The 27,322-nt window shown below is 43.6% G+C and overlaps 1 protein-coding gene across 2 annotated transcripts in view; it reads left to right on the top strand.

The window, feature by feature from the left end:
• Positions 1-27,322, top strand: part of CELF2 (CUGBP Elav-like family member 2) — a 505,935-nt gene that overhangs the window by 113,700 nt on the left and 364,913 nt on the right. For both annotated transcript variants that reach the window (XM_080810117.1, XM_080810118.1), the window contains exon 2: positions 2,858-2,893. The gene's annotated coding sequence lies outside the window, so the exon portion shown is untranslated. The remainder of the gene's footprint in view (positions 1-2,857; positions 2,894-27,322) is intronic.

Raw genomic sequence — 27,322 nt, 5'->3', positions numbered from 1 at the left:
TATGAAGTGATATCGGTAATTCTAATGTAAATTTTTGAGTACACAGTTGTATAAAACATAAATTTCCCCTGCAGGTACTTCCTATGTGGAGGGCAGAACTTTCTTTCGTAGCCTTTTTGTGCTAAAAGTAGGCCGACACTTTGAGTGCGTGGACCCCCCAAGTGGAGTCCTGCACTGTCTTTCATGCATACATCACACCTATAACTGACCACCTGTTTCTAGTTTATTTTTGAAGAGGAACAAGAACTTAAAACACATGTGAAAATCACGTCTTTCATCCCCCAATATTTATGGTTTTCTTGCCCCTAGTCTTAATTCAAGATCAGTTTTTTGTAAGCTACTCATCATTTTTACTCTTTCCAAAGAATGTCACTTCATTTTCAAAGAAACGAGAACTCTTCCACAGTCAGTTTTCATTGGCTTTATATCTTGTTTAATTAGATTTGAAAATAAGAATGAGTCTCCTTAACATAAATTGGTTGGGGAGCAAATGTAGCCTACTCGTAGTCAGCGCGCACACTTAGGAGGTGCCACGAGCCAGTGAGATGGGCACTCCTGACCAGGCTCAGCCGCCATGTTTTTCCATGGGAGTGGAGAATATTTCTCAGGCCAGTAAGGTTTTGAAACAGAAGTCAATTACTGATCCGTCAACTCTCTTGTTCTACTGCAAAGGTTCTCCACTGATGGCAGTTTTGCCCCAGGAGCCATTTAGCAATGTCTAGAGACATTTTATTTGTCACAAAGTGGGGGGGAGGGTGGGTACGTACAACTGGCATCTAGTAGGTAATGGCCGACGCTGCTGCTAAGCATCCTAAGAGCACAGAACAGCCTTTATGGCAAAGGAATTTCTGGTCCCAGATATCATTGTAGTTGAGGCTGAGAAATGCTGCTCTACTGTGGGATGTAAGTGGATATATTATAATATATGTCCCACATTTTTAAAAAAGATACAAGGGGGACTCATAGTATTAAATTACATACAATCTGGAAAGCCAAAATAAAGAGTTAAAAGATTGGAAAGAAGGAAAGATCATGTACCTTGGCCCTGGGATGCTGCTATTACTATGAGCAAGCTCACAACATAGATCTAACCCTCCAGGGCAACAAGAAGGTCAGAAGAGATCATTAATTCATTCCTTGCAAATCGAACAAATATTTATTGAGTACTCACAAATGTTGGCCTCAAGTTACAAAATAGTAAATACTAAAATAGAATTTAAAAGATGCTTGTTGCGATCGATGTTATAAAGGAAGACTAAAGGAAGGGGTGTCTCATAGCTGGGGTACCCGCAGTTCTGATTCTGTCGGGAAAGAGAGATTTCTAATGCAGGCAGGGAATTCTTAGAAGAGAGGAATTCATATAAAGCAACGAGTAGTGTCACAGACAGAACTTTCAGCTGTGGTTCTTGCTAAAGGACTGGAGGCTTTTTCTCAAAAACTAGTTTCTGTAGCCATCAAAGCTGTAAGTTTCATATTATCTGGTTATTGGGGCACCAGGGTGGCTCAGTCAGTAAAGCATCTGACTTGTGCTTTCAGCTCAGGTCCTGATCTCATGGGTCCTGGGATGGAGCCCCACATCTGCTTGTGATTCTCTCGCTCCCTCTCCCACTGCCCCTCCCCCCACTTGTGTTCACACTCCCTCTCTAAAATAAATAAATCAATCTTAAAACAATTATCTGGTTATTTAGGAAAGACTATTTCTATAGGAGCCCAGCATAATTCACTCATTTATAAATCGTTAATTTAAGGTAGCATGGCTCTATAGGAAGCAGCAAGCCCAGGGATTGTCACAGACAGTAGGTAGGAGAGAGTTTTAGAGGCTGGGAGGGCCAGAGAAAATTCCCGGAGGAGGAAGTCCTTTATTTGGATAGTCAATATGAGTAAAAACAATGTAAGTTTAAGGCTGAGATTCCTAATCCAGAATACACATGGGAGTTGTAGGAGGTCCACGTCTGTAGTTGTGCACCGTATTTTGGTGCCCATGTACTGGTGTATTACTATTTTATCCTATGTAAGGGGTTTGTATCTTTAATGAGATTCTTAAAGGGACTACATGACCCGAAGAAGATTATGTACCACTGTTCCTAAGAATTGCACCTTTACTAACCCACCTCCACTTTTATCATTAAGCCTCTGTCTCAACCTCTTACTCCTTGCTTCCTGTAATTTCCAAGAATGCATCTCTGATTGAAAGATAGAATATTGCAATTAGGAAAAAGTTAGTTTTGAAATCTGTCTCTTATTAGTACACTGTAAAGCTTTCAATTAGTGACTTGTCTTTCGTGCCTTTTGAATTATCATAGCATGTGCCTTCAAAAATCCCACCTGGTAGGACACTATAATGAAGAAATAAAAAAAACAGCAATTTGCTAGTGGAAGAATTGGATTTTGTGCTGTACGTGTTCTTTCTGTACTGTACGTGAACCTCAGGTGACAGAGGTCATCTACACAAAGACACATGCTTAAAGAAACTTGTTCCTAAATGATTCTTGGAAAAAGAAATACAAGCGCTTTGTTTAACTGGAAAATACCTATAAGGTGGTTGGGGATTTTCTTCCCTTCCCATTTTCTTTCTATATGTTGTACATTGTCAGATTTTAATGTTTTAAGCAGAAAGCAGGGATAGATATTTTGCATGTGTGTAAAATCTCATTGAAAGTAACCATTGAAATGTCTATGGGAATTAATGAGAAATGTGGTTAGTCAATTGTAAATTTCTGGTGTGCATCCTGAATTCTATCTCCCTCACACATATGATATTACCATGCCTTGTTATGTTGTGTTATGGTTTTATAAAACAAATTTTTATGATTTACCAAAATAAGCTAATCATATATATTTTCTTTTTCTCCTCCAGAGAGACAACTACCGAGTTAGTGGGAAGTCTACCAAGGTGAGCAGGCTGGCTTTGCTTATTCTGTGCACGATTTCTGATATACCTCAAAAGAAATCCTGTATCTTCTTGGAGAGGCCTTTGTAATTTTCTCTTCCTCACATTAGATTTTAAGACCTCATATTTCATGATGCAAATGCCAGAAATTGCGTATGAGTCACACATAAGAGATGTAACCAAGAAGATATGAGAGAAATGTCCATGTATGGCTTAGAGAAATCATTCTCATTTTTTGAAAGTTATATCATGCATTTGGAGATATATATATATATATATATATATATATATATGCTATATTCTCTGCAGGAACCATAAACATGTTGCTTCCCTTATTATATTCATGGGAATTAGCAAAATGAATTGTATCTTTCTTCCATATATCTACTATTGTGATTGCGTCCAATGACTTACAGAGTTAGGAAAGAATTCGGAGCTCCCGTGAAAGAACTTACATCATAGTTTTGATGATAATATAAATACTTTTGTATTTCTTATTGTCATTAAAACAAATACTTAGTACTATTATCTCACCAGGAAAAGAAATCAATATATACATTGATCTGTGTGCTTTATATATTTTTTATATTTTATGTCACTGTATGAAATAAGATATGATTAACAGGATGTATATTATAGGCAACTAGCTATCAAAAATGATTACCACCGGGGGACCTGGGTGGCTCAGTGGGTTGGGCCTCTGCCTTTGGCTCAGGTCATGATCCCAGGATCCTGGGATCGAGCCCCGCATCAGGCTCTCTGCTCAGCAGGGAGCCTGCTTCCTCCTCTCTCTCTGCCTGTTTCTCTGCCTACTCGTCATCTCTGTCTGTCAAATAAATAAATAAAATCTTAAAAAAAAAAAAAAAATGATTACCACTGTTTATTAGAAGAAAGAAAAAAAAGAAAAAAGGGAGTGACAGTATTTTAAGAGGTATTTTAGCGGGCATCATAGACAGCACCTCGCATCTTTCCTTCGTTTTAAAAGGTGCTCCGTAACCACTTATGAATGAGTGAATAGGGCATAGGGTATTGCCTGGGAACTGCTAGAAATGAAAATGATGAGAGTCTTGAGAACAAGAAGAAGAGCCAGCAGAATGTGATAATGAACAGCACTAGGAATAGGGAGAAAGTACATATCGTCACCATCTGTTACAGGAGATAAGCACATTTGGTTGCTTTTTTTTATGTAGAGAAAATCTTTGCTTATAGGCTCATGATTAATATTGCCAAAAAAAAAAAAACCCTGTTTACTGTGATCCAAATATTTAAATTATTCTATGTCTTAATTCTTTGGATGCCATCCCAAAGAAACTTTTCAAGTGCGTGCCGGTTTACAGGGTTCAAAGCGGACGTGTGTTCTGGTGTACGTGGTCCCCACTGGGTCTGTTTGTCATTGTGCTTTCGCTAGGAGAAAGTTCACGGTGAAGACCTAAGCATTTGTCATTTTCAGAGAGAGAGAGAGAGAGACTTGTGGGTCTGCCCACGTTTGTGGTGAGGAAGTTAATCCCGAAATAATGGAATGCAGAATGACTTTCAACTTTTCTAGACCAGCTGAGGAGCAGACCACCCTCATATTGTCAGATGAAACCCACATGGAGCTATCATCACGCAGATAAAAATTACTCAGATGTCTGAGAGACCCGGTGTGCACCCTGAATTCTATTAAGTAGCGTGTTCTATTGTGAATACCCAAAGACAGTGCCCGTGTTCACTGCGAAGGACCTTTCACTGTAGCTGGTTTATTACTCGAGGGAGGATCCGATCCCTTCTGCAGTGTGAGGGGAGGTATTTTGGTAATGAGCCTACCTATTTTTTTTCATGGGTTGTTGCTATTGTAATGTTGCGTCGTGTTGAAAATAAACACGACAACAATCCCATCCTAACTGCCGTTCGCAGTCATTGTAACGCACAGCAATTAGGGCGTGAGAAATAATGTCAGTTCTCCCTCAATGACGCTTCTTCTAATGTGGTCTCAGGTCTCGCTTTACTTTCTCCAGGGCAGTGTGGGACCTATCCATTGACAATTATTTCTCTTCCTCGCATTAACATGAAATAACGTTAATACCGTTGGTGACGAATCCTTCTGCTGGCGGCAAACTACTTCTTTCACTTGCACTCATTTGTTTGTAGAGTCTTGTAGAATTCAGTCTGTTCTTCAGCTTCCTGCCCTGTTGCACATTTCTCTCCAGTCTGTCACTGGCGAAGTGCAAATGAGCCCTGGAAAACCTTGGTGCTATTTAGAACAAGGCACCTGTAGTTATTTTGTTTGTGGGTCGGCTAATGATGAGTGGAACATGACACTTTGTGTTTTTTATCCTTTGAGTCCTAAAAATGTGCTTATGCTTTGACATCTAGGAAAAATGGAAAATTCAGGCAATTGCTAACTAGTGATATGTGGCTGGGAAGGAAGACGGTGGCATTTGAAAGCAGTTTTATGGTTTGGTTTTCATCGGCTTTGACTGTCTTGAAATTTTCTGCAAGGCCATTTACAAATATTGCACAGGGGTGGAGAATTTCAACTTTAATTGCTTTACATGGCATTAATTTCAAGTGGCTGGCCGCTGGTTGATGATATTCTGTGAAAATGTACAAATCATGTAGCAGTGGGTTGTGTCTTGGTAGTTAAAAATGCTTTGAAGTTGAAATGAGATATGTGCACAAGGTGCTCGAACAGGTACCAGGGTTGTTTTTCATTACTAATGATAACCTAAATGTGTTTTTGAGTTCTTGCCATTGCTGAAATTAAAGCCCGGGAATAATATGTCACCAGAAAAAATTAGATTATATGAGCAATGTGCGCTAAGCATTGTAATTATATTATACATATTAAAACCAATGATCTCGTTGGGATTAAAACAAATATTTAAACTGGCTACATGTACTATTCATGCTGCCCTCTTTGTCTGGAAGTGTCCTGGAAATGGAATGTATGCTGCTCGTTCTTGAACTGTGAAAATGATCATTTTCCATCTCACAGGTGACTCCCTGCCTTTATTTTGCTGTAGCAAAGAACAATTTAGCATTCTGAACAGTTGGTTGTTTTTTGTTTTGTTTTGTTTTGTTTTTTGTTTCCCATTACAAGCTTGTCTTTCAAGATCCTTTTTAATGGTGAAGGATGTTTAGGTAGATGTGTTTTAATTAAGTTATGGTAAAGCACCCAACTATTCGAATGGAAAGGAGGCACTAAATTAGGCCAGTGGGGGTTTTAATATAAATGATGCTTAAACAGAGCTAGCCCTTGATTTTGGATAGCAGAGTAAAGGTATATGCAAGGTTTATATTAATGGAGGTTTTAGCACAATCATGTACTATTAGTGGCTATTTTTTTTAAGTTTTTTTTAAATTTATTTATTTGACAGACAGAGATCACAAGTAGGCAGAGAGACAGGGAGAAAGAGAGGAGGAAGCAGGCTCCCTGCTGAGCAGAGAGCCCGATGCGGGGCTCGATCCCGGGACCCTGGGATCAGGACCCGAGCCGAAGGCAGAGGCTTTAACCCACTGAGCCACCCAGGCGCCCCTCTTAGTGGCTATTGTTGACAAAGGGAAAGCATTTTAATTCTTTGCTGACATAGTCCACTTCCCTTATATAAACTGAATATTATGGAAAATAAAGCAATGGAATAGACCTTAGTAGAAGTAGCTAAAGTGCTACAATAGTTCATATAGCACAACGAGAGGTCAGGATGCTCATTGAGGATAATTAATAAACAAAGCTTGAAATAATTAAGTATGTAACTCTGAGGCCATGTTTTACGAGATTTTAGCTGTTGGAGTCAGGGGCCAAAGATGAAAGTCATGAAAGAAAAACTTGGACTTTTTTCTCATATTTTAATCCAACAACTTGATCTTTTGTCTATGCCTTCTTTGCGTTGATAATGGAATATAAATATCAAATGTATTGTAACTGAACCCCCGATTTCTAGAGCACCAGCATATGCCATAGGATTATTATTTGAGATCCTCTACCAAGAAGACAGAACTGCTTTTTTATGTGACTGTCGGAGATAAAAGTCATTATATTACAGTTTCACCTATGGAATTTTAGTCTTCGGTTGATCTTTGTTATTTGGAATTTGAACTGAACAGATTCCACGTAGTGGAAGAACAAGACTGAACTTTCTGATTGGCCATATTTCTCAGTCATGGGCACTGGGTTTTAAGTTCAATGTCCGTGCCCCACGGAAGGCTTTGGTAAGGAAAAGAATCTCCTATTTCTTGTTGTCTTCAATATGAAATGCGATCTTCTTTAGAAATTAGAAGATAAAAATGTTGGTGACACCAAAAGAAAGGCAACAAAAGCAAAAATTAACAAGTGGGACCATATATCAAAGTACAGAGCTTCTGCACAGCGAAGGAAACATCAACAAAATGAAGAGGCAGCCTCCGGAACAGGATCAAATATTTGCAAATCATATATCTAATAAGGGCTTAATATCCAGCATATATAAAGAACTCATACAAATCAATAGCAAAAATACAAACAATCCGATTAAAATCTGGTCAGGAGACCTGAGTAAATGTTTTTCCAAAGTAGACATACAGGTGATCAACAGGTACATGAAAAGGTGCAGCATTACTAATCATCAGGGAAATGTAAATCAGGACCACAATGAGATACCTCCTCACACCTGTTGGAATGGCTATCATCAAAAAGACCAGGGATAACAGATGTTGGTGAGCGTGTGGAGGAAAGAGAACCCTAGTGAACTGTAGGTGGGAGTGTAAATTGATGTAGCCACTGTGGAAAGCAGTATGGAGTTTTCCCTAAAAAGTAAAGATCGAACTACCCTGTGATCCAGCAGTCTCATTTCTGAATATAAATGAAAACAGGATCTTAAAAAGATATCTACACTCCAGTGTTCAGTATAGCTTTATTCAAAACAGGCAAGATATGGAAATAACCTAAATGTCTGTCAACAGACGAATGGATAAAGAAGATGTGTCTACATACATACATACATAGATACATACATACACTAGAATATTATTCGTCCATGAGAAAGAAGGAGTTCTGCCATTTGTAACATGAATGTTTATGGAGGACATTATGTTAAGTGAAATAGGCCAGAGAAAGGCAAATACTGCATGGTATCCCTTATTTGTGAACTCTGAAAAAACAAAACAAACAAATGAATAAATGAAACTCATAGAAACAGAGAGTAGAAAATTGTTTTCCAGGGGCTGGGGAGTAAAGAAAGTAGGGGGAAAAAGGTGTTGGTATTTCCAGGCCAACCTCTTACTAAGTAATCTGGAACTGATGAACATTTCATGTCTTTTTATAAACCCTAAGAAAGAATAATTCCCCCAACTCTCCTGGGACCCAAGCCTGGTGCAGTTGAACATTCAAAAAAATCTATCATTTATTCATTGATTCAGCAAAGACGCATCAAGTACTATATGCCAAGGATAGTTGTAGGCTCTTTGGTAGAAAACAAACAGAACATTGTCTCTTCCCCTGAAGTAGTTTAGTCTGGTGTAGCAGGCACAGCTCATCAGAGTGCTGGTTGGAAAATGTTTAATGCCATAAGATAGGTAAGACAACTTAGATAAACAAACAAAAGGCACTAAGGGCTTTCAGCAATAGGATGAGGCACTTCTGACTGGAGGAAACAAGGACAGCATCCTACGGCATCATGAATCAACCTGAGCATGACTTGCAGGATGGGTCAGGATGAAGCATGTGGCGGTAGAGAGGGCTGCACGCTCCACACAGAGGGAGAGTCATCACAGAGGCCCAGGGATGGCATGCAGGGAATGGGAAGTGGTCCTTACTGTTGGATAGTGTGCGGAGGTGGGAAGAGGAGTTTAGGGGGTGACTGGTTGATGTAAGGAGTTTAGACACCAGTCTGAGGAGCTGTTATTCTCTTTGATACTGTTCATCCAGAGAACGTTCTCAAATGTTTTTAAAGAGCAATCTGGGCAAATTAATGAAATGGATTTGGGGGAAAAAAGGAATTAAAATCCCCACAGAGGACACCATTATACCCCAAGACCTTACAATCCTCAGAAACCTCCCAGTCAGATTCACTACCTAGCTAACAATCAAAAAGAAGCCACGCATCTTAGATGCCATTTCTTCTATGAGGGCTTCTTTGTCCTGAAGGGTTTTATGTGCTTCCTGTTAATTTCCAAGGCCCCTGGGTACTAACTCCTATCCTAGCATTTGTGTCATCTGATACTGCAGTTTAATGGAAGACTTAGACACCTTCTCTGCTAAGTAGAAACCACATTGAGATCCCATTATTATTCACTATTTATCCTCAGTACCTAGCAGTGCCTGAACAAAATATTTATATCAGTCTTTGACCATTTGAGTGAATAAAGGTTTGAATGAATGCATGAAAGTTTGAGTTAGTATCTTAGTCAGCTCTGGCTGCTATAACAAAATACCATAGCACAGACTGATGGCTTAAACAACATTTCTTTTCAAGGTTCTGGAAGCTGGGAGGTCCAAGACCAAGGGGCTAGCCAATACAGTACTCAGTGTCTGGGTGAGGACCTGACCCAAGGTTTGCAGATGGCTGCCTTATTGCCTTATGCTCTTATGGCTGGGGCGGGAGGGAAAGAAAGCTCTCTGGTGTCTCTTCTAAGGGTTCTAATCGCATCATTTGGACCCCACCCTCATGACCTCATCTAAATATAATTCCCTCCCAAAGGCCCCACCTCCTAATTCCATCACATTAGGGGTTGGGGCTTTAACACATAGATTCGGGGATTTGGGGGGTAGTAGGAAGGGAGCAAGCAAGCACTGAAGAAGGCTTCTCCCGAGAACCAGTGGTAGACCAGATGTATGATTTCTGCCTTCTCTTACCCTGCACATGCTGCTCACTGCTTTATATACTTGGCACCCAGAAACATTCATCTTCATGGCTGAGAAGTTACTAACCTAAATTTGACTGTTACTATGCTGTTTGGAGCTGTTGCTGTTGAGTTTGTGTTAGCATAGAGCTTAGAAGGTTGGGCTTTAGATGTGCTTGAGTCTTGTGTCTGCTGTTTCTTAATTGTGTGACCTTGAGCAGGTTAGTTAAGATCTGTCTCAGTTTTTCATTTGTAAATTTGGAAAAATTATGATACCTATCTCAAAGTGTCAGTGTGAGAAGATAAAGCACATAATCAGTTTAGCTCAGTGTCTGGCACACAGAAAATGATCAATACATGGTAGCTATTACAGGGGTCCATTCAAAATGGATTTATGCTAATTATTTTCACCAACATTTGAGCACTGTCCATATCTAAGACAAGCTCCCTTTTGTACTGTAAAAAGCAGCCGAGTGAAGTGGCTTCTCACATTTGCTCTGGAGCCAAACTCCAACCCCTGCTCAAGTCACGTTTGGCCACTTACTAGTTCCGTGATCTTGGATGAATGTCTTCCCCTCTGTGTGCCTCATGGTCTTTCTCTGTAAAACGGGGATAATCATAAGACCAATAGTCCTGAGAATGAAATGAAGTGATACCTATAAGGTGGTCAACACAGTGTTAAATTTGTTATTTTATTATAAAGAAATTAGAGTTGCATGCTGGTTGAAATTTGAGGTGGAGAATGGAGAAGCAAGCCAGAGGCCATACACACCTCTAAGTCATAGGTTAATTATTCAGTGGCGGAAGTTTTTGTCTTGCTATGAATGATTATGGAAATAAGGGAAACATAATAAAGCAAAATGCCCCAAACATGAAATAAAGAATTCCCTTGACCTTGCTATCCTGCATGGAAATAATGATTACCCAAAGACAGTGTATACGAAGACACTGGCCATCCAACATGGGCAGCTCTTTCAGAAACGTGCCTTTCATCACTTCTCTAAATTATCTAAATCAAAACATTTCATTCTTTATAGATGTATATGAGCCTGTAGTGACTAAATTAAATTGCACTTGTTTTATAATATAGAGTTCTGGTGTGTAACAGACTATCAAAAGAATGATCTTTACATGGAAAACTTTAGAATACTGTTAAGTTACTCACTGCATGACCTATTTAAACAGCTCAGATTCTTCTTGTTGTAGACTGCATAATTAAATTTTAAATGGAACATGATAAAGAAATTATACTGGTGATCTCCAGAGATTTTGATACCCTATTTGGCTCTTTATAAGAGTATGGCAAAGGCATACTTTAAAATTTTAATAAAGGCCTGCCCTAATTTTTTTTTTTTACATTTTTCTTATCTGCTCTGTAACTCAAAGCTATGTTATATTATCCACAAGTGTTACCTGAAATAAATGATCAAAATAAAAATTCTTAAAAGCACATTTATCCCAATTTGATAATTCCATTATTGGCACGCACGAGAGCTTTTTGTGTATCGGTTGAACTTTTTAAGATAAAACCTGCCGTTTTCTGAATTTGTCACCATAGAGAATTGGGGCTTCATTCATTCTGTTTGTGGAAGCATCCCTATCTTTAGAACTTCCAGAGCGAAGGGGTAGAAAACGGTTTCCATGGAAGATGTAATTTTGCAATTAGAATTCCTTATTTGCAATGTCAGAGTTCCGCTTCCTGAGATGGAAGGGAAACTACACACGCATGCACACACACTTGCATACACACACACACACACACACGCACACACACACACAGAGCCTGCAGGAAGGTAACCCAGAGCAGAATGAGGAGAATTCCTGGCCCCAGCATTCACAGAGCTATTGCGGCCTCTTGGATAAATAATTTTGTTTCCTAATCGTCCATCATTCATTTTCTTTTGCATTTAAAGGGACATCACCAAGATAAAATGATGTGTTAAATACAGTTTTCTCATATTTACTTAATACCACTTTGTCATAGAAAGTATACTCGGGGGGGAGAAAAAGTTGTTCTCGCTTCCCTGAAGGGTTCTTGATTTTGCTGTCTGCTGAGCTTTGACAAAATACCAGGTGGGAGAGTTGCTCTCCCTGTTCGGAGCTGGCTTGGTTTTTGCACCTTCGGAAACACTAGCCTCCACTGAGGTTTGGACTTTCCAAGCTACCAGTATTCTATAAATTAATAAAATTCACCTTTATGTATACATACTTTTTTTTAAACCTCATGAACCTTTCTTTTCCAGTTAGATTTTGTAAATGTTCCTGTTATGGATTTCCCTTTTCCTTCTTTCTGGCAGAAGTACAGATTTCTTTTGGGCCCAAACCACTCAAGCATCCTCTGTTGTTTCCATTTTTCAAATAAGCAACATTAAACTCACATAACAGTATATAAAACCAAACTGGAACAGTGACACAAGCCAACAGAGAAAATAAATTCACCATTTAGCCCGACTATTCATCCTTAACTCTCTGTTTTTCATGCTTTTTTAGGGGGAGAGAGATGTAACTTTAAAGAGTAATGCTGGGCTGCAGAAGGGATTCTAAAGAGAACTCCGTATGGGGAGCATGAATAGTGGAACTTCTACTTTACCACTAGAATACAACATTCGAGACCCTTCCTCACCCAGATTCAGACCGATGGAACTAGCATCTACAAGACTGACATCCGGTGCCTCATAATTCATTAGAGCGCACCAAGTTCCCCTTCCAAGGTAAAGGGACTTCATCCCCAAATTAGGCTCTAAGTGAAATTAGGTTTCTGTGGATAGTTCACCATTAAAAAAAAATATTTAATGAATAATGAAGATGATTATTGACATAATAAATAGTGAAATTTTAAAATGCCCCTGTTGGTACTAACAATATCATTATTGCTAGCTGCATCATTGACTCACCCATATGAACAAGGAAATTTGTAAGGCTCTATGGAGGTTGCAAGGTACCATGATCCCTGCCTTTAAGAACCAAAAGACTCGAAAGGTGGAATTGTGAATCGTAGTAGGAGAAAGAATGCTTTTCCTTAGATCCTAGTCCCTCGCGCAGTCTGTCACGTAAGAAGTTGGGAACATTTTTATTGAATACCTTAAGTGTTATGTAAATTGACCAAATATTTAAGTTCAGAAGGGAGAAAGGCCATTTTTTTTGTATGACAGTCGAAAAATGTCATGATGGAGGCTGTAGATCTTCTGGGAAAAGAAACAGCAGTAACAAAGCAAAGAGTAAGAAATAGGGAGTGTCCCGAAATGGAGACTCAGCTGGCTGCTTTCAACCTGACAGTTTGTTGAGAAAATAGTAAAATAGGGGATTAGAGAAGCAGGTAGAAGCCAGCTTGCAAGCTTTAAAATGATGGGAAGAGTTTTGCTTTTGGTTTGCTTTGTTTTCAGTCGGCTGGGGGAGGCATTTGAGCAGGATGAGTATATGATTCAGAATGTGTTCTTAGGTGACTTGATGGTGTCCTGCAAAAATGTATCCCAATGGGGATACACCAGCCTGTGAGCTCCCCGAGGACGAAGACCATGTGCATTTTGCTCATCTTTTTATCCTTGAACCCCTAACACAGTGCCCACAGCACATAGTAGGGGCTCAGACATGTGCCAAATCAGTTAATGAGTAAATGGGAGTTTTCTTTTCTTTTTTGAAATGGGAGTCTTCTAAATAGCTCCAGTGAGGATAATAAATGCATGAACTAGACTGGGCTCCATAGAAAGAAAAAAGCCATGGTTGATTACAGAAAATATTGGGAAAAACAAATCAACGTGACTTGCTTCAACCTGGGCAATGAAGGAGGGAGCAGTCCAAACGATGATCAGGTTTCCGGGTTGGGAATGTCCTGGTATCACCCACAAAACCCAGGGAGGTCTGGAGTTAGTGTTTGCTGGGAAGTGCGGGGTTACAAAGAGGGTTGTTTTCTGTTGAGTTTGAGATCAGGCCAGATATCCAGAGGAACGTTGCTGGTGGTCTTGGGAGCTGTTTGCACGAAAGTCTCACTGTCACTGTGTATACACAAATGGGTTTCGCCGTCATCTTTCACAGTGGTGCCCCTTGCCAAGTGAGGCAAGATTCAAGTTTGACCAGGGAGTCCTCGAGGACAAGTAATGTCGAGGCAGAGATAAGTGTAATACTGAATGGTTTCTAGTTCATTCTGGCAAGTTCTCAGGGGAATAAAGCGAAGAGTTCTCTGGGGTGCCTTCCATATTCGACTACGCTTTCCTTTTAAACACCCACCTTATGTGCCATCTTGTTCCTAACATTCACCACAAAAGTCTGGTACGTGACACTGTTCAAGGGGTTCTCTTGGCAACAGAACGGTGCATGCCTCCTGCTCTCATTTGGCCTTGGCCTGGTACTGCTTGGCTAATTCCGTCATGACTGGAGTTTTATCTTTTCTGGGTTCTTGCCTGATGCTCCAGCAGCTGACAGTGTTCAAGCTGAGAAAGTCTGATCCAAGTTCAACGTCCACGATGCAAGAGTTTCTCTTTAATATCACGGTGACTTGAAACCCAAAAGAAGCGCAATGTATTTGCTGCTTATTTTGTAAGCTCACCGTGGCATTGCCTAAATATTATACATTACCGTTTCCTGTAAAAGAGTGGAGATTCGTTTGGGGATGCCTCCGGACAACTTTTGGTATAGCAGTGAAGGGAAAATCGGTCCCAAAGAGGCTACCTGGTAGTGTACAGCCCAGGGGCTGTCGAGCCGTGTAGATTTTAAATTTTGCTTGTGAGTGTGTACACTCATTCATACATCATACGGGGATGCTTGTGTCAACTGAAACATGATGTTCCTGTGCTAGCTACAGTAGAGGACAGGGCAGTAGTCCACCCTCTCTGTAGTGTCACTTTCCATGGTTTTAGGTAGTCGCGGTCAGCCACACCCAGGAGCAGATAAGCTTCCTTCTGGCCAAGAAGGGGGATTGCAACCTCACGCTGTCATAATGCCTACATCATTCACCTCTCTTCAGCTCGTCACACAGGTATCTTATCATCTCACGGCATTGCACAGAGTTAGGGGGAGTACAGTGGAATACAATATTTGGAGAGACCACATCCACGTAACTTGTATTACGGTATCTTGTTATAATTATTCTATTTTGTTTATTGTTCATCTCTTTCTGTGCCTGATGTATGAATTAAACTTCATCATGGGTGTGTTTGTATAGGAAAAAACACAGGATATATGGGGTTGAGACGCCAAGGATTCAGGCGTCCACTGGGGATCTTGGAATGTGTCTCCTGTGGATAAGGGGCGGGGGGGGGTGGTGACTGCATTACTTTAGAATTGGGAAGTGAGACCCCATAAAAGAACCAAGGTCTGGAGTGCACGATGACGTCAGCGTGGGCGCCATTGACTTCTCAGCCCAGTGACCGCAGACAGTGCTATCATACGTCACTCCTCTCTCTTCCTCTCCACCTCTGGCTGGATTCTCTCCCTTCTCTGCTACGTGTGTGCAGTGTACTTGACTTCCAGAAAGCAAAAGAAGCAGTAAGACCTTTAGAAGAAGCAAGGTGAAGAAATGGTTTCTCTCACTCAATACAAAAATAAACTTGCCACAAATAAATGTTTTTCCTTTAAAAAAAAAAAAGTTACTCAGTGGAACAATAATCCCATTTTAATGTAGAAATTGCCCAGAGATCAGAAAGTAATCTGCACAAGAATTGTGAAAATATCCTTGTGTTGGGTGAACGTTCTCCTCCCCACCCCCACCCCCACCCCCACCCCCGCACTGTATCTCCCAGCTTGTTGCTTTTCTGTCTGTTGAATGATAGGACTTTAGAGCTAGATGGAGTTACTCTGTGTCATCTCCTTGTTTAACAGATGAATAGAGCTTCAGAGGGTCCAAAGGAAGTCCTCATGACCACACAATTTGGGTTTGCTGGACAAGCTGGTATTTGCTTAGTGTGGATGGGGTGCAGGTGTCACTAAGGCTTGTTTGGGGGGCCATAGGTGAGAAACCCCTTGACTTTCTGGTTTTTCTGGACCTCATGCCACCGCCACACTTCTCTGGTAACTTCTGGCCCATTCCCCTCCTAACCCTGGGGACAAAAACTTCATTTTCAGTGTTTCCATTTATACCGTGTTATGTCATGTTGTACAACAGTGTTTCTCCAATTTGAGTGCACATGTAAATCACCTGAGGGTTTCACTGAAATGCATATTCTGATCCAGTTGGCTTGTGGTGAGAACCTGAACTTTTGCATTTCTAGCAAGTTCCCACGGGAGTTCTAAGGATTCCGGTCAAACAAGACCACCGTGTCAGCAGCAAGGGACCATGGACCCGCCAGCCACATCTTGTTTGAAAGAAGCAATGGTCACTCACCAATTCTAATCCAAGCCTTCAAGAACGGATGCTTTTAATCATACTGTTCTACCTTATCTGTGGTTGGCTTGTCACTATTTACTTTTTGAGAAGACACTACAAAGCGTTTTGGAAACCGCCACTACAGGAGTAATTTCTTTTCAAACTCTGAGTAATAAAACCACTGTAGAAGCCTGCAGATTGAAAAGAACGAAATAAAGGTGGTGTTCTATTATCAGGCCTGTATGAGTTTAGGATACAGTATCAATCAAGATCTGACTTTCAATTCTGAGTTTATGACAAGTAAGCTATCATCAGAGGAGAGACCAGAAGTTTGCTATTAGAAAGTTTTTATTTTGCAAATAGGAAGTTTTATTTATGTCAAGTAATTGAGTTCCCATTCTGTACAGGGACTGTAGACCATATAAGTCTAGGTGGCATGACAGCATGAAAATATATATCCATATTCAGGAATCAGTTTCACCACTGTCGTCAATTCATGGAGTATGGAGCTGATTTCTGGAAACTGACATTTATAGACTATGCAGATGTTAAAATTGTCTTTGGTTTATTCATTCCATATGAAGCTGAAAAGTATTAGAGAAATAATATTGCTTCTCTCTTTTTCCCTCTATTTCCTATTCATCCCGTCCCCTTTACTGAAGTAAACTGAGGTGTCTTGGATATAGCGATCTAATTTGCAGTGACTCAAGAGGGGGAAAGAGAGAGACAGGTAATCCTGAATATTCAGAATTCAGTAATGAAAAATAATCACTTTAGTGAAAAGCCAGCTGTTCTTTGTTTTCTAATAGGCATGTGATGTTGATAAAAAAAAAAAAAAATACCATTCGAGTAAAGTTTACCAAGAAGAATTGGTTTGGTTCAGGGTCTAATGCTGTTTTGCAGAATAGGAAATGTTTTTTTAGCTTTCACAGAAAGCTGAGTAGTACAGCCAGTCCAAAGACCCAAATGCCAAAGGATTATCTTTAAGTTTAGAGAATGAAAAATGCCAGTCACATGGTAATTCTTTCAGAGAATATGCCTGTGTTTTCTGTGTCCTTCAAATTTCACTTGAATGAATACTTTATGGATTTTCACAACACTTAGGGATATGTTAAAAATACCATTGCAAACCTACCAGGCAGCTTAACTGTAGAGGATTCTGAATTTGAATTAGTTTAGCATTCTGCTATTTTCCTACTTGGGAAAAAAAAAAAATAGGAGTGTTGTGGCAATTTGGTAACTTTTCTGTGTCCCCGCAATGAGTTTGTCAGGTCAAAGAGTTTCCCCCAAAACTAATCCTGAGCCAAAGATTGGAGTCCAGGGACTTGAGGGAGTGGGAAAGTGACGCAGGAAGGGAGGACAGCCAGTAAACATATGCTTATGAGTGGGTTACTGCCCAGGAACCCCAGCACACCGGGCACCCTCGGGACACTGTCCTACTGAGAGGTAAGCCAGCTGGGCTATCGTCCATAATGGCTTATCCTTCAGTGGTTGATGGTCCTCTGAGAGCATCACTCTTGGGCACTTCCTCTCCCCCATACTCGGACCACACACTCCAAAGTCCAGGAAAATAGCTCTTTCACTCCCTGAAAGACAGAAAGAGGCAGAAATTCACAGGCTCCTGGGGAAGGATCTGCAGGGGACCCACCAGACACACTAAGGGCATTAAAGCAGGGCATGGGCAGTATCTTATCAGTGCATCACTGTTATAGTCCCAGCACTGGTTACAGGGCCTGGAACCCAACAGGTGCTTAATGAATATTTATTTAGTGAACGAAAGACGGAAGAGGGGGAGGGGAGGGAAAAAAATGAATGACTCAGATTCGGAAAAGCCAGCATTGGCTACACATTAGCCAACAGTGTTGCTACATCAAGGATTTCAGAGAGGTTTTTTGGTTTTTGTTTTCTTAAGGTTTTATTTATTTATTTATTTTGAGCGAGCGAGCGAGCGAGCGAGAGAGAGAGAGATAGCGAGTGCGCACACGTGCGCATGAGTAGGGGGAAGGAGCAGAGGGACAGGGAGAGAATCCCAAACAGACTCCAGGCTGAGCACGGAGCCCAATGTGGGACCCGATCCCGGGACCTGGGATCACAACCTGAACTGAAACCAGAAGTCAAACACTTAACCAAATGAGCAACCCTGGTGTCCCACAGAGTTGTTTTTTTTCTTTTTTTCTTTTTTTTGTTTTTTTTTAATGGTATTTTACTTCTGACTTAGGTCCCCAAGCTCATAGCTACATTCTGTGCTCACCAGATTTATTATGCATGTGGAGATGGGCAAAGGAAAGACAGGGTAAGCATGAGAGCAGGTAGCGCCACGTATCTACCCCCTCAACTCGAGGGGCTGGCTCTAGGGGACTTCCTCCTTAAACATCCAGGGTTAGGTTCTATCCACATCATTTTTCAAAAGGTTAAGCCTATGTTCATCTTTGACTATTTACTATACATGAATTTCCAACATTCCAGTCAGTTTCTAGTTATTAGTGAATCATTGAAGAGCTTGCGGTGTGCATTATCTGTGCTAAGCCCTAGACTAGAAAACAGGGAAGTGACTGGCTTCTTGGTTGTGGGGAAAAGGACCGGGACAGCAAACATCTGGCCTCTCGACAACAACAGAAACATGACTTTGCTTACCTGGATGTTTCCAGATAGCAAGATGTTAGTACAACACAAATGGTTTTGTTTACATTCTACTGACATATTTGAACGAAGAGTACAAGATTCAGTAAATCACACAGATGCTTCAAATACGTGACGCTAAGCGTAGGAATATCTAGAAAGAGCATGTATTGCCTGGAATTATTGTTCTGTTATTTCTCATTATGTGGGTAGATTGTTATCACCTGAGAGTGTGTCTCTGGAACCAAGCATGGATGGGAATATGTTCCTGTGTGTGGGTGGTATGTATGTGTGTTGGGAGGAGGCCTTGAGGGAGGGACTCCTTCCAAAAATAAGTGGTTTTGTTTTGTTGTTGGGTTGTTTTTTTGTTTTTGTTTCTGTTTTTGTTTTTATTTGCTGGTTTTGATCATGTGGATCTTTTGAAGCATTCACGATTGTCCCTTGATTCAGCAAATGTGTAAAAAACCTCAAAGGGCCGTTTCTCTACCAGGCAACAGTCTCCCACTATGACAACTGTGTTAACTTCGTAACTGATAGTCCAGGCCTGCTCTTGTGTCCCTTTCTCTGGGGCATAAGTGATGTTGCCATAGATAGATCACACCAGGGGAAAAAAAAAAAAGAGGCACGTGGGAAAGCACCATCAAGTGTGCAGAGTTTGACAGTATTAGCAAAGAGTTAATAAGTTAGAAATACGTATTCCTTGCCAGAAACAGAAACACAAGCAAAAAGAGTTTGGCAATGATTGCTTTTTTTTTTTTTCTTTCCTGAATAGTGGAGAAATGTGCCTCAAAGACACTAAGGCCCACACGGTCCCAGACTACTGAAGTGTTTCCATGCCCTCGGGTCTGCGACTGCCTCTCTTTCTCTCTCTCTCTCTCTCTCTCTCTAGGCCTCCCATGGGCCTGGAATTGGGGGTGGGGGGTGCAGGCTGGTTACACAGTGCTGTGGGAATTCACCCCATAAACACTTGCTTTCTTCTAGCAGGACTCCTAGCGCCTGACAATTTCCTCATCCTGATTTATTGATTTAATTTTTGGTTGGCAGTGGTGGTAGTTATAAAGTAAATCTACCCCAGAAAAAAAAGAATATTTTGGGAATTCATTAATGCTAACACTACACTTGGATGCTAGACTTTTTCCATCTGCCCAAAACAGCTACATAAAACAAGCAAGTGACACGAAGCAAGCAACAACTAATTATCTCCTCCATTTATTCTGTTGGGATGGTGGGAATTGAACGCTATTTTCTTCTAAATAGTTAACCTTGAAATCAAAAGTCAAATGACTTTCACTGATGCCACATCTGTCATCATGTTTGAATATCAGCCATGCATTTCTCTATCTCCATTTTGACTTAGGATTCAGGGGGAAAAAAAAATGTCTTGGGTATATTTCTTCCCAACTCTTCAACCTGTTTTTGTGTAACAAATTACCCCAAAATTTAGCAACTTCAAGCAACAAACACACTGTTATCTCAGTTTCTCTGGGTCAGGAATCTGAAGGCTTGCGTTTCAGGAGCTCTCACAAAGCTACAAGGGAGGGTTTTGGCCAGGGCTGTGATCTCATGTGAAAACTCAACCGGGGAAAGACCCACTTTTAAGGTCATTCACGTGGTTGTTGGAGGGATTCAGCTCCTTGTGGGCTATTAGAATGAGGCTCCACAGCCTGGTTTTCTGTCAACCAGGGCTCCCCCCACTTTCCTACTATGTAGGCCCCTCCATAGGTAAGATGGCTTCTAATATAGTCAGACATGAGATATGGTCTGCAAGATGGAAGTCACAGTCTTTTTATCACCTAATCTCATCAGTGACATCCTGTCACTGTTACTGTATCCCCTTCATTATAAATGAGTCATAAGATCCAGCCCATACTCAAAAGAGGGATTGTACAAGGACACAAACCCTAGGAGGTAAGGATTCCTGGGGGCCATTATAGAAGCTTCTTACACAAATATGATTCCAAATTGCAAGCTGATGGAGAGTGTTTTGTTTTGTTTTGTCTTGCTGTAGCTTAAATGTTGTGTTCTAGGACAAACTCAATTATTTGTGGTGATGTGGATTAGTATTTTGATGGTGAAGAAGAACGAAATCATAGGGCCAAGAAAAATATGATCATTAATTATTTCTTCCGTAATAGAAAATTGCCCCCACCCTAGCTAAGAAGGAACCAAAGTCGAAGCCCAGTGTAGGCTCAGGACAGGACTCTGCGTCTGCTCTAGGGGATGGTGAGATCCGTATCATTATGGAAGGACTCCCCGTGAGGGGCAGAACTCCCCCAATGGCACTGAAGCGAGAGTTGGTTGAGTTCTGAAGGGAGAAGGACTGGTAGACCCGGGATCTAGACAGATGGCAGGAAGAGAAACGTAAGTGTGCACTTCTTACTGGAATGAGCAGATTCTCATATAGATTCTCATATATCAGGTACCTGATATAGGACTGGATTGGAGGGGGGTGGGGAGGGATGCTCTAGGACTCTAGAGCCCTAGGCAAAACACTGTTCTCAACAAACTACTTCTGTCACCTCCCTCAGATGGTTCCTGAAGGGGTTGACTTTGTAACTTGACCATCTGAGGGTGGGCTGGCCATGGCCCAAAGGGGAGTGTTCTGCCGACACAGGAGTAAGAAAATCCAGACCGTAGTCCCTCCGCGATGATATAGACAGTATGTCTTGGGCACACGTTGCCTCTTCAGGCTTACGTAGCTGATCTGCAAATGAGAGCTTTGCCTCTACTCCCACCAACAGAACCTTTCAGAGTTTGCCAGTGACTCATTACAGCCAAATCCAATCCCACATATAGACACTTGAGTGCCCACACTGTTGAGCCTCTCAGCAGTATTTGATATCGTTACCATTTCCTTCTTCTTGATATACTTCTTCCCTCATTGTGGATATAAATATGATTTCAGAAGTCATTAGCAAACAGATAACCTTTGAAGCTTGGGAGCATACTTGACCCGGGAAGGAATTTTACATGTGAAGGGCAGGGAGCCTGGACTAGGACCTCAGGAATTACATGCACAAGGAAACAGGGGGATAGGGATATCCAGCACAGTTATTGACCTGAGAGGTAAGAAGGTAGCCAGGTTGGAGTGGGTTTAGAAGGGAGTTGGAAGTGAGCAAGTCTAGAAGGTTCATTGAAGACACTCAGCATCAGAGGGGACAAAGAGAGGCAGTGGTCGCTGGTGGGAAACGATGGGCTTTGAGGCATGGTGTTTCTTAAAGACAGGAGAGATGTGTGTGTGACTAAATGCATAGAAGGAATCGGTAGAGAGGTTGGGGAAAAGGGGTACAGTCCTTGAGAAGGCAAGAGGTTATGGCTCCCAGAGCACAGGTCAGCTGAAGAGGAGAGAGCCCACACTTCCATTTAAACAGGATGGAAGAAAGAGAAGGTACCGGGGGATTCAGAGCAATCTGTGGGACTGGTGGCATCCGTGGGTGTCCTGACATTGTACCCAAGAGTAGACTGGGACAGTCGGCCGGTGGCCCAGGAGCGTGGGATGCTGTTAGTGAGCTCGAGGCAGGGCAGGGAGGACAGGGTTAGGGTGGAGACAGCTCACTTCATATCCCCTCCTTCCTGCCTTGCCACCTGCTCTTGGGCAGTGGGACGAGGAGGGGTGTATAGCAGGACAGACGAGAGACCAAGAACAGGAAGAGGGGAAGAGTTCCCAGCAAGGCCAGGAAGGGAGCAGTGCAAGCGAGGAGAGTCTGGGAAGGCCTCATGGAGGAGGAGGTGGGACTCAGCCCAGGCCTGGGAGGGTGGTCAGGACTTAGGTGTTCAAGGGAGGTGGGAAAGCAAGTAAGGCGGGCTCAGACTTGCTCCCTGCCAGGGCCTGGCCCGTGTTTCCCTGTCTCGCCACAGCCTTTCGTCAGAGATGCCAAAGCTTACCTGCGGGCTTGCGGCCGGCAAGACGAGTAGGCAGCCCTCGACCTGAGGCCAGTGTCGCCTCCACTTCGTGCCACCCTGCCTCTAGAGGGCTGCAGGCTAGTCGAGAGCCACGTGTGTGAGCAGTAGCTGGGTTTGCCAGGACCCTCTGACATTGGCAGTATCCATGCCTCGCTGCTGGACCAGTGTCAGTGAGCCTGGGACTGGTGCTCCGGCCCAGTGCAGGGGCTGAGACCTCTGGGGGCCCTGTGTGCATGAGTGGCGAGCAGTGATCAGAGCAGCCCCAGAAACTGAACCCCACCGGGCGGGTGGCTGCCGCATACCTGACGTCCGGGGGCGGGGAGGCCGCGCAAGGGCCCGGGGGCAGCGTCAGCAGCTGTTCCAGGACGGAAGCCCGGGAAGGTGGCGGTTAACGATGTTGACAAATTTCTGACTGGGCTATTACAGTGTGTTAATGTGCTCGCTCAAACAATATGTCTCCATCTTCCACTCTCTTTCCCCCTGCTGGTGTGATTGAGAAAACCGCCGCGACCGCCAGTGCGAGATTTATACAAATCGCGTAGCAGGGGACTTGGGTAGGAGCAGGGGGCCCCCTTTGGGAGGAATTTACCTTTTAAAACCAGAGGGGGAACAGGTGCTCTGGAAATGGCTTGTAACTGCACGAGGGTGGGGATGGCATTCCTGAAGGGAAAGGTTACTTAGATTAACAACACTCCGCTGAAAATGATGACATCCTGGCTCTGTCATTAAAACAGGTGGCTGTCATTATGGCCGCTCACTCATAATGGGAAGAGAATACTGGTGAGAGAGATTTATGTAGGCCCCGGAAAGATGAAATTGCACATAAAGGAGGAAACAAGGCATAAAGAGGGCCAATTTGGGGAATTTCTCTCCCCAAAGGGCCGCACGTGATGCTCGTTAATGCGGTGGCGAGCGTGTCACCTACGCAGAGGCTTACATCACCCACCAAGCCCTCGTTTGTTCAGGTTTATTCAAGTACCATTTGGAGAAGATTTTTTCCCCCTCCTTTTTGGACGTTTTCCCTTCGTTTGAGAGAGTAGTGAGTATAAAAATTTACTGTGTACAGCAGAACTTACTCTCCTCCTTGTCCTACAAATAATGTTGGCGGCCCCCTCCCCGCCCCCCACCGGTGGGAATGGAGAGTCATTCTACACATAACGGTGAGGTCGGGGGGGGGGGGGCGGCGTGCTGTGTGGGGTTACTGATGGGCACAGGGGCCCTCTGCCTCTTTTCTTAAAAACGATGCTTTAAAAAAAATGGTAGAGTTTCAAGAAAATTTTTTTGAAGATTTATTTACTTATTTGAGAGAGAGAATGCACCCACAAGCAAGGGGGTGAGGCAGAGGGAGAAGCAGACTTCCCGCTGAGCAGGGAGCCGGACGGGGGACTCGATCCCAGGACCCTGAGATCACGACCTGAACCAAAGGCAGACGTTTAACTGACTGAACCACCCAGGCACCCCCACCCCGGCCGTTTTATTTTTAATTTAATAAACACTTATATGGTGCTAATGCTTGCCAGGCACTGTTCTAAGCATCTTTTAAATAGTAATTCACTTAATACAGCAAAACTTCTAAGGACTATTATCATGTCCGCTTAGAGATGAAGCAGAGATATGGACCTCCCCTGACGTCACACGGCTTGTGCGTGGCCGAGTTGGGGTCCCGGCCCAAGCAGACTTGTTCCGGAGGCTCCGAACCACGACAAGACACCCACTACCCACATCGTCCTTAGTTTCAGTTTTAGGAGGCATTTCAGCTACTCGCTGGCCCTGTCTCGGAGTCTCCCGTCTGATGAGAACACAGTCTTTAAATCTCAGCGTGTTAGATGTTGGTGTATGAAAGGTCGGGAAGATACCAGAATGGCCCTGGAGCTTGAGCAGACAGTGGTGTTTTCCATTTCTCGGGGCCCCTCTGAAATGGGCAGCGTGTGCCACAGTCAGACCCTCACAGCCCCGCTCTGCGTGCTGTGCGGATGGTCGGGGGAGGTAGGGTAACCTTTTAAATCCGTTAGAAGTGCTGGTGCTCTCTCCCAAGCATAAAAGATCACTGCAAAGTTTCAGATAGGCCTACCCACCTGCTATGGCCGGCCGCTCACCGACTGCACAAAACCCTGCTTTCTGAGGCACCGTTGGAAGGATCTGGCTTCGGCGATCCTGAGCACATTTTTCCTGGAGATTTAGAGCTGACTGGGCACAGATGGGAAGCAGTGTAATTTACCCTTTTCCTCTCCTCGCTGTTCACCGGTTGACACAAGACATGAACGGCTCTTTTGCCTTACAAGGCCTAGCCAGATTGCCAAGTAATTACCTTGATTTATGAGGGCAGGAGTAGAAGGTAGCGTGAAACATACTTGTTAACTGAGGATTACCACTCCCGTAATTTGTAAATTATTTCGTGTTGTGTTAAATACCGAACAAGCAGATTGAAGGGGGATCAGTATCTTACTACCTCTGTGTCCTTCATGCCTGGCTTTCGATGTTTGTGGAATAAAGATATTAATGAGTGGTGAGGACATGAGTAATGAGAATAAAGAAATTAATGAGTAATGAGGATCTATACCCAGGTACCTAGCACCTAGGTACCTAGCATCTGGAGTACTCCCTGCCAGATGCATGCAGGCGTTCAATGATGCCTCCAACTTTCTGCATCCAAGGTCACCCATAGTGGAGTACGACCAAAGTCCTCATCTGTGCCACAAATGCGTAAGAGAAGCGTGTCATTTTAGAAGAGAGAGGAAGTGCTTTGGCTTTGGGGGAAAACGAAAGTCTTCATGAAGAGGGTAGCCGAGAAAGCTGGTAGAGGACAGGTGGGACTCCAAGCTCCAAGAGAGTGAGGCCGGAATGTGCAGAAGACACGCGAGTCACGTGCCGCGCAGGCTGCGGTGTGTCGAGGTTACACAGAGACAATGAAGCTGGAGATGGGTTCTGGATGTATTTGGGGGGTTGTTAACTGCATGCAGGGGCACGTGCGCCCGTATACCAGGCAGTAAGGAGCTGTCGAGGAGTTCCAAGCAAGGGTCACAGCTCATCTTTGGCCAGCTTGGGCTCACAAGTGTCCGTAGTGACGGTGGATCTGGGAAAAGCGCAACCAGTTGGGAGACCATCAAAACCACCCAGAGAGAGGGAATCGGGAGGGACGTTGGCATGGCAGTGGGCAAGGAAAGAGAAGACGTCTCAGAGAATAATTTATAGGAATCGTAGTCATTTGGTCACGAGCAAAGAGCAAAGGAGGATTCAGGTACAACTACAGATCCGACCCGGGGACCAGTGGTCGGGAAATCCGGGGGATGGAGAGGAAGAGCCGCGTGGGAGGGACCGTGGGGCGGAGTCTGTGGGATGGGAAACAGGGAACCGTAGATGCACACGTGGAAGTTAGAGGCATGTGGGCTGGGGTGTGGAGTTCAAGGTGATGCCCCGGGAAGTATTGGTTGAGGAAAAGAGGAGGACTGAGTCCCGAGGGAAAGTAAGTGAGGTGAGGTAAGCGGGCAGGGCTTACACCAGTAAGCGCAAGTCACCGAGAGTGTCAGAGGGTAATATCTGGTGAGTGCACAGGGCAGCCGAGAATGGAGACTCGCATTTCCTCTGGTGTTCAGTCTCCGGACCCTGCTCCGCAGGTCGCTGGGTCTGTGTGGACGGCGCAGCTGGCGGGGCCTGCACAGCCCCGGGGCATGTCCACGCGGACTTCCCCACGAGCCTGGTGGGGCCCTCGGGCCTGCTGACCCCTCCTGCCTCCTGCCCACTGTGGCATTTCTTGGGTTGCTGGAGCTCGGCCATCCTCTGACGGCTTTCCGGGCTCCTGCCCTGGAAACCCGTCATGTATTCTCAGCCCAGCAAGAACTTTCGTACGAAAACCAGACCATGCCCCACCTCCCCTCAGACTCACACCGAACGCCACAGGCCTCCTGTGAGCTTCCAAGCCCAGGAATCTCTGCCTCATCCCCCGCTGGTCCCCACCTTGGTCACTCCGCCCCAGCCAGGCCAGCCCCTTCGTCCTCTCCCTCCAGCTTTGAGGGCTTTGGAGGGAATGCTCTTCCCTTGGGCAGACTCCTGTCTCCCATCCTCACCTCTGTGCAGGGTTTGCTTAACTGTCACCTTCCCTGTGAGGCTTTCCGTGGTGTCCCTATTTCAAATCACACTCCCAGCCCGACCCTGCCCCCAGCATCCCTTCCACTCTGCCCCCCTTTCCCCTGCAGTGTAAAGACGACTGGGAGTGTGGACTGTGGGGCCATATGCCCAGGGGAGAGGGAATTCTTGGCTCTTCAGTTTCCCAGAAGCAGGACCTTGGGTGATTACATCAACCTCTTGAGGCCTCAGTTTTCTCATCCATAAAATAGAGATGCAACAAGAATGGGGCTATCGTGAGGACAGACGAGGTTCACATAGAGAAAGTACTTAGAACAGTGCCTGATAGATAGAAGTTCTCTGGGGCACCTGGGTGGCTCAGTTGGTTAAGCAATTGCCTTCAGCTCAGGTCATGATCCTGGAGTCCCAGGATCGAGTCCCGCATCAGGCTCCCTGCTCAGCGGGGAGTCTGCTTCTCCCTCTGACCCTCTCCCCTCTCGTGCTCTCTTTCAAGTAAATAAATAAAATCTTTAAAAAAAAAAAAAAAGTTCTCTGTAAGAGTTCCCAGTCATTATTCCGCAGTGTCGGGCACCACTGGGCATTCTGTGTGTTTACTAGTTTATTTGTTTCTTGGTCCATCCCTGCCCACTAGTACGTTAGCCCCACCAAGGCAGGGATTTCCGCCTCTTGTTCACTGCCATATATCCCCAGGGCCTAGACACCTGACGTAGAGTAGCCTCTCCGTAAGCATT

The sequence above is a fragment of the Martes martes genome, assembly GCF_963455335.1.
Source record: "Martes martes genome assembly, chromosome: 8".
Lineage (NCBI taxonomy): Eukaryota > Metazoa > Chordata > Mammalia > Carnivora > Mustelidae > Martes > Martes martes.
This window is presented reverse-complemented; position numbering and strand designations above follow the sequence as displayed.